Genomic DNA, 11,631 nt, shown 5'->3' on the forward strand with positions numbered 1-11,631 from the left:
TCCTCCTTTTTCTGAAAAAGACCATTTTATTAACGCTAGCAACTAGGATGCTAAAAGGCAGAGGGAGGAGTTTCTAGGAACATTCCAGAGTCAGGAGCAGGTGGATAAACGAATGCAAATGAGGGCCTTGGGTGTTCTGCGAAATCCCCTTCAGGGTTTTGTTTGTTTGTTATTCTAAGATGTTCACCACCCCTCTCCCTCATTCTCTGCAACATACACCCAAAGCAGTATTGTCCAGGGCGTCAGAACTGAGGAGATGCTAATAATTTAGAGGCTTACACCGCCCCTTAGAGACGGTTTCTAAGGACTCAGCCGCCCGGCTAAGCACCCGCCCCCTCCTCAGGGCACAGGGGGCCTTGCTGGGTTACAGGCAAAGAGCACCCATCTGTTGCAAGCACTGCCTTCCTCTTCTTTTTCCTTCTTAAGGCTTCTTTAGTGCTGCTCAGGGAGAGCTTGTTCTCGGAGGCACCAGCCCTGCTCCATCATATCTTTCAGGATGATCAGGAGGCAAGCTGCCTCTGCTGCTAAAGAAGCCTTTACCACCTTGTTCGGATATCAATCGTCAACAAGTAAAACAACAAAAGGCTAAAAATAACTTCTTGCTGTTGGGGTGGACGGGACCAAGTCCAACCCTTAAAATAACACCAGACCCTTTGCGGGAGCGTCCAGAGCCTTCCACGAGATGCACCCCGATGCCTCCGCCCAGAGTTTGTCTTCCCGTGTATTCTCACCTGATTTACCCGGTCACCCGCAGTGGATCCAGGTTTGTGCGGCCTGGAGCTTGTGCAGTCTGGGAGCACAAATATAGAAAAGCAAATAGTGAATACTGTAGAATTTGGTGCACGGTTTTGGAAAGATCCCAGGCAAGTGAGAGCCTCTCACTTAATTTCATTAGTTTCACAGTGAACGCATCCCTGGCTGTCACCTCCGCAGGTCTGCCCTGGGGGAGGTGACCTCCTCTTCCCTAATTTGCCCCAAGTGACAGGGGGTCAGGGTGGGGTGGGAGAACATGCCTGGTCCTGGCCCTTAGCCCTGAACACTTCCCTGCAGATAGGCTGGTATTTTCAAAATGAACATAAGCAAAAATGCCAGGAAGAGTTAGAGAAAACTAAGATGACGTGAAAATTGTTAGGATTCTAAGTTAAAAGTCTAAATGTACATATAGGAGTTGAAGCATGGAAGGAGTTTAAATATTAGCCCTGAAACCTCTTAAACTACAAAACCTACATTATGGCCCCAAAGAGCTTATCTAACTTTTAATGTCTTGTCCCCTGGGCTGCCTGAACCCATGTGATGAGTAGCCCCTAACTCCGTGGTCTGAGGGAGGAGTTGGCCTGCTGTCTTGTCCTTTCCTGGCATCACTGCAAATTCCTTTTCCTGTTAGAAGTCAGAACATCTATGGATTTAAACTTTACAGAGGTTCTGTCCCTTCAGATGAGTTTCTGCTGAGATCCGCAGGTATTAAATGGTCTGGTATAAGTGAGGTGCTTGTAACAGTGCCCGACACCTAGGAAGTACATGTGTTTGTCATTATTCTTACTAATAGTCCAGGGGTGGCGGGGCTTGGTGATTCATAAAAAGGGCTTTCAATGGATTCCACATTCATCCATCGGCTCTGAGTTTTCTTTCCTACGAAGTGAGAACTATGCTTTTAAATGTCCATCCACGAAGGGTGCAGAGCCCCAGAGGCTGACACCATATATTAATACACAGAACAAACAGTCCAAACAAATGGTCAGGAGTGGAGGTGGTGGTCTTTCAGAGAATCTCTGTTCTTGGCAACACAACCTAAGGTCTGTTCTATCAAGGCAATTCCTATAGGTCTCACTCAGCCATATAACATTTGAGATTTCCTCTCCAAGACGATCAGGCTTCTTTTAAACCTAGTGCAACACATTGATTGTAGCATTTACTGAGCTCCTACTATGTGCAGGGCTGTGGGCTAGGGGACAGGTGAGGTATATGAGATCATTGTAACAAGACCTAAATTACATGTATCTATTAAGTACCAGCTCACTATACCATCAGCTAATTTTATGCTCAGAGCAGTCTTCAAGGTAGAAATGATTAACCCCATCATATAAAAGGAGAAACAAAATCAAAGAGGTTAAATAATTTTTCCAAGGTCATATAGTAATGGCTACTGAAGGTAGGATTCAAACCTTTATCCCCTGGTTTAAACTGCACTTTTCTTCTTTTTTAAACCACTATAGATTTCTTCTCTATCCTTAAGGGGGATCATAGCCTTGGAGAAACAATCAACTGCTGTCTTGTTACTTCAGCATCCCTATGTGTCCTTAATTTGAAAGGTTTTGAATCAAAATAAGTAACTAGATGGTATTATTTCCTGGATTGAAAAGCAGGTGGGATTATAGATATTTCTTTGTTATTTCCGATTGATTTCTACTGAAGAAGCAGTTCATGCTCATTGAAGAAAATCTTTCAAATGCAGAAATTTATTAATACAAAAATAATTAGGTAGCCATAGTTGGAGGTAATAATTATTAACATTTTGGTGTATACCTCATCTTATTTACATCTGATAATTTGTTCATTAAGTTGATATCCTATTGCATTTTTTTCTAACTTAACATTGTATCATAAATATTACCCTGATATATCAATAGTTAAAGAATAGTTTGAATATTTAAATATTAAAACACCATTTTGATGACTTCCTAATATTCCATCATATGGATAGACCATAATTGATTGATCTGTTCCTTAATTTCTTTACTTCTAGGGCCAAGGCCTTGACAGAGGAGTATACATTTTGGTTTTGCACCAGGGTTTCTGTCTGAGGTGGGGGGAGGCTGGAATCCAGCTGGCATTCAGCTCCCGAGGGCGTGTACCTGCACAGACTGCAGGGTCGGGTGGAGGAGGGGGAGTGAGGCCAGAGAACATCTTTTTTTTTTTTTAATTAATTAATTAATTTTTTAAACATCTTTATTGGAGTATAATTGCTTTACAATGGTGTGTTAGTTTCTGCTTTATAAAAAAGGGCATCAGTTATACATATACATATATCCCCATATCTCCTCCCTCTTGCATCTCCCTCCCTCCCACCCTCCCTATCCCAACCCTCTAGGTGGTCACAAAGCACCGAGCTGATCTCCCTGTGCTATGTGGCTGCTTCCCACTAGCTATCTATTTTACATTTGGTAGTGTATATATGTCCATGCCACTCTCTCGCTTTGTCACAGCTTACCCTTCCCCCTCCCCATATCCTCAAGTCCATTCTCTAGTAGGTCTGTGTCTTTATTCCCGTCTTACCCCTAGGTTCTTCATGACCTTTTTTTTTTCTTAGATTCCATATATATGTGTTAGCATACGGTATTTGTCTTTCTCTTTCTGACTTACTTCAATCTGTATGACAGACTCTAGGTCCATCCACCTCACTACAAATAACTCAATTTCGTTTCTTTTTATGGCTGAGTGGTATTCCATTGTATATATGTGCCACATCTTCTTTATCCATTCATCCGATGATGGACACTTAGGTTGCTTCCATCTCCTGGCTATTGTAAATAGAGCTGCAATGAACATTTTGGTACATAGAAAATATGAACAGACCAATCACAAGCACTGAAATTGAAATTGTGATTAAAAATCTTCCAACAAACAGAGAACATCTTTTTCTAATTAGCACAAAGGCTGCAAGAGGCCAGCGGCAGCCTTGATGGTAGATAATACTCTGCTGAATTGAATACAGAAAGTTCTCAAGTGTTATCTGCTATTGGCAATTGCTCCCAGCAGAACTTTCTATCACCTGCATGAACATCTGTACCTCTTTTTTCAAATGAAAAAAGTTAAAAGTTCCTATTACTGCAATTGATTTTTTACTGCTAATTCGATTACACCATTTTTTTCCTTAGAGCTAGTTGCTCAGAATCATGGTTCTGCAGGGAATGAGAGATTTTTCCATTCTCTTTTATTTCCAAAATGCAATGTCATGGGTACTTTAAACGTGATAAAAAATATACCCCCATTAAATATCGTTTTTAGCAATGGCAATTATTATTGACTGAAAGTGTACTAATACAGTATACACAGTAATGCCAAATATTCAGGTTTCTGTAATTCCAGGGAATTGATGGGACTTTTGTACCTTTGAGAGATGTGATTGTAATGCCGAACAGTGCAGAACTTTCCCTAAAACTGGTATTGGCAAGGGCAGAGGTCATTCCAGTTTTAGAGTGTCCTGCTCCATTAGAGATGCTAATGCAGAATTGTAAAGGGGAAAACTAGTGGTGGTTATGATGATTCTTTTTAGATTAAGAATTGAAATGACATTTATTTTGGAAGTGTTTCTCTAGCTGCCTTCGCCACAAGAAACTTGTTGGACGATAAATCACCTAATACGTTTTACGTGTCCCTGAGTTTTGGCTAATGTACCAATCTCTTTATTGAAACATCCATTTACATGATATAAATCAGCTCTGAGCACAGCTTGGAGACCAGAGGCCCTGGGTGGGGTTACTGCCGCTGTCCCAGCTGGCATCTGGGAGCGGACCTTGAATCCTCTGCTTGGAGCAGAAAGGCTACAAGCGTGCAGACAAGGGCTTGGTGCTTACCTGGGGTCAGACACATTTTCAACCAAGAAATGCCAGGGAAATAGAGATGAGTCATGACTTAATGGGAACGTTAAATTATGGACACTTGCCAGTAGACTGTAATGATAGCTACTTCATCTTCCTTTTCCACTAAGGAGTGTGAGTTTCAGACTTTCCTAAAAGTTAAAGAAACCCATGGCAGTAACAATAGCCTGTGAATCAGAATGGCGTCATGTAGTCCTTTGAAGAACTTCAATTTTAATTCAATTTGCACTGCAAGAATAAATGTTGGCCTTCACATAGAAAATTGATGTAAGATAAGCATTCTGAGTACTGTTCAATTGTTTTAATAGTGAAGTGTGGTGTGTGTGTGTACCTGTGTGCTTTTCCAATCACAGAAAGTAGAGACTAAGTAACTCACCTTGACTTCCTCCTAAAGTAAAGGTCGTTTACTCATGATCAGGAGCAGAAAATCCTTTGTCTAATTCCCTCCTCTGTCCATGGACCATGTTGCCATCTGATAGGACATTTCAGTTGCAATGGTATGTAAATAACTTTTGCTCTGCCCCTGTCCCATCCACGTGGGGATGCAGGAGAGCCAACTCCTATCCCAGAAGAGCCTCCTGGCCCAATGCCCTGCTTTCAGCTTGCCTTTGACCTTGGGAGCCAAGGGCAGTCTGCTTTCTTCCACGCCTCCAGGATCCAAGATGCTGCAGTGTTTTCCCATCACCTGCTGCAATGTCGAATGGGAACGTGTTTTTGAAGTGACGGTTTGGAAGAAAATGTTATTTTCTCCAACCCTGAAAAGACCATCTGAGCCTTCCTAAGCACTTAGAGATAATTGTGTGGATGAATATCAATGTAAATACCGCGTCTCCGATCAAGTAAAAAATAAGGGCAGGGGAGTAAAAGATGAGAACATCTTTCCACATAATAAATATTTTAAAAAACCAAAAACTGTTTGAAAAAAAATGTAAGAAAGCGAGAGTCACCTGCCTAGCTTCAAATCCAGGATTTGAGCTGGAAAATCAATGGTAAGTTTTCCTAGCAACCGTAAGTCAGCCTCCTTCATAAAACTCCTTAATCCAAAATGCCCCTTCTGCTCCTGCCTGTACCGTTTACAGTAAGACCTTTTATTACAATTATGAGCATAGGACACGGGAATGTGTCTTATGTTTGGCAAGCAAAACTGTAATACTGTACGCAAGAATTCTCTTATTAAAATGCACATGCACGCAGACCTGAGATTTATTGGTCTTTTTTCTGGTTGCGTTAAGTCCTGAAGCTGACTTTTGATATTACTCCTGTGGCATTTTAAAGCTTTGTGCTTAAACTGCACATTTTCCTCCAAGCACAGATATTTCAAGATGAAGTAGGCAGTGTTTCATGGAATTTCAAAGAGGTAGGGTGGCTAGATGATGAATGAACGTATTTACCATGTAACAGAGGAATGAAATGGGCCAAGATTTTTCTCCTGAAACCAGGCTTTTTTACCCTCCAATAATCTATTTTAATATTTCCTCTTCTTTGGGACAATGTATATATGGCAGACTGTGCTTTACTCTTTTATTTTTCTTGACTTAGGGTCAGAGGGACAACTCATATGAACAGGGTCACCAACCTTGGCTACTTGGCTTTCTGTGCCCTTTCCTGTCTGCTGGCATCTGTGTTACATTACTCCTGGGGACGTTTCAATGGCTTCGTTGAAGTTCTTCCTCTCCTTTTTGTTCAGTTTCCTTCCTTTAGCAGATCACTTGGTAATGGCTTTGAAATCTCTATGTTATTTGTTCTCATCCCTTGACCAGCCTGCAGTGTTTCCGGAGGTTATCTGATGAATTGGCTTGAATAGCTCAATTTGGAGAATAGCTAACAGGCAAGGGAAGTGATGGGTATGAATAACAGAGATGGCGGAGGCCCCTCCTTAAATCAATATATACAGTGAGGAAGTGGCCAGGTGTCAGGAAACACGGGGCCGCTAGGACTAATGTTGCTGGGTATTAAGTGTTGCCATTCTTAGAACTGAGGCAAGAAGAGGGAATGAGAATCCATGTTGCCGTCCCAGGCCATCTTGTGGGTGGAGAGCTCTCCATTTATTGTTTCACTGTTATTACCCTTGGAAAGAGGAAGTGTTGTCTGTGTTTTGCCTGGTGCTGCAAAATCAAATTAACATTGACCTGAGCCCTGTTACAGGCTACAAGTGAAGTGGAGGTGCATCTAGCGGGGCAGACGAGAGCTAGCTCTGGGTAGAAGAGGTTTAGAAGCAATTGGTAACCACAGTGGAATTTCTAACGCAAAGTAGCCTGTGATCAGTTATCTGAAAAATGTGACCTTGAACAGGCCTTCTGAGGTCAGTGTCAGCAAGGAGGGGACAGAGCTGGGGCCCCAAGGATGGGAGGACTGAGATGGTGAAGGGGGAACTGAGACATTCTGGGTAAGAGGGTGGCAGCAGCAAAGTAGAAGGAGCCCCAGCCAGGGGTTAGGAGACCTGGCTTTTCACCTGTACTCCATGTCTGTGCTCCAGCGTCCTGTGTGGCATGGGGCAAGCTACAGACCCTTCTGAATTTTTGTCTCCTCAACAGTAAATGGAGTAGTTAGGTGATTCATTCATTCAAGGGATATCTTTTGAGCACCTGCTGTGTATCAGACACCGTGCTAAGCACCAGGGGTACAAGAGTGAGCACCATTGTTTCATGCCTGGGGTATGAATGACAAGTCATACCTTCTGGGGTAAAATGACAAGTCACCAGGCACTCAGATTACTGGGAGTTAAGTCCCATGACTGAGAACAGTTAAGATACAATGGGAATACTAGGGAGAGAAGCCTCCCAGAGGAGGAGGCATTAGAGCTGAGACTGAAACGTAGGTAGAGGTTGGGTAGCAAAGGTGAAATGGGGAAGGGTCTTCTGAACCCGGGAGCAACACTCCTGTTTGACAGGAACATGAAGTTCAAAATGGTAGAAGCACAGAGCTCTGGCGCTCTGGAGTGCGTGCAGGATATTGAGTATAGCTCCCTGTGCTATATAGTACGTCCTTGTGGGTAATCTAGTGTGTACAAGATAGCGGACGCTGTGTAATGTTAAGAAGACCCAGCAAGTTCTACCATGAACGGAAGTGCTACTGACTAGCGGTGTGAACTTGAACAACTCTCTCTACCTCGTAAAACCTGGTTTCTTAGTCTGTAAAATGGGATACTAATGGCATGTACCTCATTGGAATATTGTGGATTAAATTAGATGATGTAGGTTAAACTTTTAGCCTAGTGCCTGGAATGTAGCAAAGTTTTATAAATATTCATTGCTGAATTCTCATTGTCTTTATCCCTTCGGAGCTCCAGGGACCCTGTGAGTCACCAGGCTCCTTGCCCCTAGGGCCAGCTCACAACTTTCCCAATCACTGCAGCCCTCTCTGGGGAGTCGAAGTTCCCATAATATCAGCTTGGGAAATTTCCATGGGATTAATTCGGGAGCAGATGCTTGCACTGGCTTAGCTTTCCCCCCTGTTTCTAGGAGTTACTGATTTAGGTTCATTTTTCCCCAGTATTTTCTCTCGTATTATTGTACCTAGGTATTTCCTATGTGGAATCCAGATAAAATATTGGTATATGTAGTTCTATCCTTATGAATAATATGGGTTTCTATCTCTATTGTTTTGACACAATGACCAATGAATAATTAGAACAACCGGGAAGGCCTGGAAAAATAATGTACTTTCTGCTGTTTAAGATTATTTTTGTCATCACTTTTCTCCTTGGCACTAAGGATAGAGTTATACCTGTATCTGCCTTCCCTCCCCCAAGTACAAATCTTACTTTCAGGTTGTTTGAAAGGTTAATTTGGCCTTTAAATGTGTTCCTTTAATTTTTTACTTCTACCACAAGTGATTTCTAAGATCGTCCTATCAGAGAAATGCAGCGCTCTTAAAACTCTACTTTATTCTGGATAGACCACTTCCTATGTATTTGTGGAAAATGTGGCACAATTTTTAATCGAGTATGTACATTTTAAGGAACTGCAAACATGCTGTAAGTGTGAGCAGTTTTGAGAATCGAATCGTATTCAGAACTTAAGGACCCTCAAAGACATATTCAACGCTTTCTGGATTTCCTGGCCCTCCATACTCTGACCTTGAATAGCTCTTCCTTTACAGTTGACCCACGATCCAGCAGCAGCAGACGTATGAAATGTTGCAATAGCAAAAGGGATTTACAATGGTTTGTGCTTTTTTTTTTTTTTTTAATCAGATACGTGCAGCAACACAGTGAGCTTTACTCTTTAAGGATGTCAGTGTCTTTTTTTTTTTTTTTAAAGGAATTCCTTTATTTATTTATTTATGGCTGTGTTGGGTCCTCATTTCTGTGTGAGGGCCTTCTCTAGTTGCGGCAAGTGGGGGCCACTCTTCATCGCAGTGCGCGGGCCTCTCACGATTGCGGCCTCTCTTGTTGTGGAGCACAGGCTCCAGACACGCAGGCTCAGTAGTTGTGGCTCACGGGCCTAGCTGCTCCGCGGCACTTGGGATCTTCCCAGACCAGGGCTCGAACCCGTGTCCCCTGCATTGGCAGGCAGATTCTCAACCACTGCGCCACCAGGGAAACCCTGGTTTGTGCTCTTTATCAGTGACTTGAACAGCATTCATTCATAAGGATACACCAAAATTCAGTAATGCAGATCTGGAGGAAGCAGGAACTGAAACAGGCAGTTTTATCTGAGGCCAGGGTGGCTCTGTCTAGAATTTAGACACACACGGGATTTCTTTAAATGTGGCGCACGTGGTTTGATACAATCCTCACTTTCTCCTGCATCCACACCATGGCCTTCTAAATGACTTCGGTTAAGCACAGTCTACTGTTCCTTCAACAAGAAGAAAGGAAAGCAATGGAAAATCTGGCAAGATGAATTGAATGTGAGTCAATGCTTGGACTACTGGAAGTGAAAGACATGTCCAGAAATTTAAAAAAACCCTTTCAGCAAATTGAGAGCATTGATTGAACTTTGCAAGGAAGTGTTTCTTTTGTATTCTTCTTTTTTGATAAATGTCAGAGGTATTGGAATCAAGAGAATAAATTAAAAACATTGAGCAAGGATGATGGTTATGGATGGTGGCATTAAAAGTCTTACTTGGGGCTTCCCTGGTGGCGCAGTGGTTGAGAGTCCGCCTGCTGATGCAGGGGACACGGGTTCGTGCCCCGGTCCGGGAAGATCCCACATGCCGCGGAGTGGCTGGGCCCGTGAGCCATGGCCGCTGAGCCTGCGCGTCTGGAGCCTGTGCTCTGCAACGGGAGAGGCCACAACAGTGAGAGGCCCGCGTACTGCAAAAAAAAAAAAGTCTTACTTGTAATTGAGTGTGGAATAATCAGGGTAGAAGCCTATGGGGGGTGGTTCTCTTAGAATCCATCCTAATGGGAGCTAGGCTGGGGGCACAGGGCTGGGGGCTTTATAGGCACAAAACCACAGAGCTACGCCCCAGCTCGGAATCAGAGTTAACTTCTTCTTGTGGTTTGGTTTTACATTTCAGTGCCCATGCCCAGTTCCCGCTGGTGCCCACAGGATCGTCCCTTCTTATTGGCTTGGTTGCTTGCAGCGGGTCCGGCGCCCGGGACCAGCTGCCCCAGGTGGGAGTGGGAGGTCTTTCTAGGAGGTGGTGCTTAGCTTTTCTTTGTTTTCAGTCGCCATCTTGATGCAAAGCTAGTAATGTTTTCACTATCAAAGAACACCTAGAGCCATGTGTTATAGACTGGTTCCATGTTCTAACATGTTTTGAAAAGTTACACTTTTTTCTTCTGGAAGTTTGAAGGGTCACTGGGACATGGGTGTGTATGGGGGGTGTTCCCCTCCCCCATGTTATATTTAGAACCTGTGCTGTTAGTTCATTTCTACCCGAATCCTACAGGCACTGTGTCCCTGATTCTGTTCCAAGCGCCCCTAACAGTGTTCCCTAACAATTAGCTGCATTTGTGGCTAATTGCGGCTCAGTGCTTGGAATGAACATTTCAGTTCACTTCTCGGGGGCTGACAGATTGGAGCTGCTGTACTCAGTTTCTTGTTTTGTATTTTGTCATCGGCATTACCAGGCAGCTTTTTTGGAAGATGGACATGTGCTTAGATACAGATCGCTTACCCTCTAGAAGATCATTGTTTTAGAACTTCATACTTGGAATCCAACCTGGAGATTCTGATTCAGTGAATCTGGGATGGGGCCCAGGAATTTGTAGTTTTAACAAGTATCTTGGGTGATTCGTATCATCAGAGAAGCCCGGAAAACACTGCTTTATTGTATACTCGACCTTCCTGTTCTCTCTCCCACCCCAATCACATAGACCTGCGAAATATTTGCATGTTGTCTTTGTAAAGAAGCTGCACACTTCTATTTGGCAGCGTGGATATGACATGGCGATTTTGAGCCCTTGTGATTTTTTTAAAATGGGGTTTTACCAGATCAGTCTTCTTGACACGTTTAATTCACTGCTCGCTCCTTTATGAACTTCGAGTTGTTAAACAACTCTGATGTCTTTGCTTCTGTTTTTGTTTTTTTAATCTGAAATTTAGTTCATCAGAAAAACCTGCTAAGGCAGCTGTTCAAAGTAGTGATTGATGTTCTTTTCAATTAAAAATTGGAGGGAAGGGAGAAAATGGGAAGTTGTTTCATTGCTATAGGGGTTCAGTTTTCCGAGATGAAAATAGTTCTGGAGATTGATTGTACAACAATGCGAATATACTTAACACTACTGAAATGTACGCTTAAAAATGGTTAAGATGGTACATTTTATGTTATGTGGGTTTTTTTTTACCACAATTAAAAAAAGTTTTGGGGAAGTGAACACAGGTTTATTGTCCAGATAAAGGACAGAAAATGAACATGTGTACCTCTGATTTGGCCAGGCACTGTGTTAAGACCTTATCTACTTTTTCAGTTTATTATTTTAGTCTTTAAATGACCCTGTCCCAATTACACAGGTAAGGAAATAGAAGGTCACTGAACACAAAGGCCAGGGTCACTCAGATGTAGAGCCGAGGGTTGTGCCCAGCTCTGCCCACCTCCACACTCATGCTCTTTCTGGTTGTAAACTTCTGCCCTTCCCTAG

At 42.9% G+C, this 11,631-nt stretch overlaps 1 long non-coding RNA gene across 1 annotated transcript in view; it reads left to right on the forward strand.

Annotated features, from left to right (window-relative positions):
• LOC115803223 (uncharacterized) overlaps positions 1-11,631 on the forward strand; it is a 116,136-nt gene that overhangs the window by 32,092 nt on the left and 72,413 nt on the right. The window lies entirely within an intron of this gene.

The sequence above is a fragment of the Delphinapterus leucas genome, chromosome 21, assembly GCF_059928025.1.
Source record: "Delphinapterus leucas isolate spDelLeu-1000000601 "Yukka" chromosome 21, BTC_Dleu_Yukka2, whole genome shotgun sequence".
Classification (NCBI taxonomy): domain Eukaryota; kingdom Metazoa; phylum Chordata; class Mammalia; order Artiodactyla; family Monodontidae; genus Delphinapterus; species Delphinapterus leucas.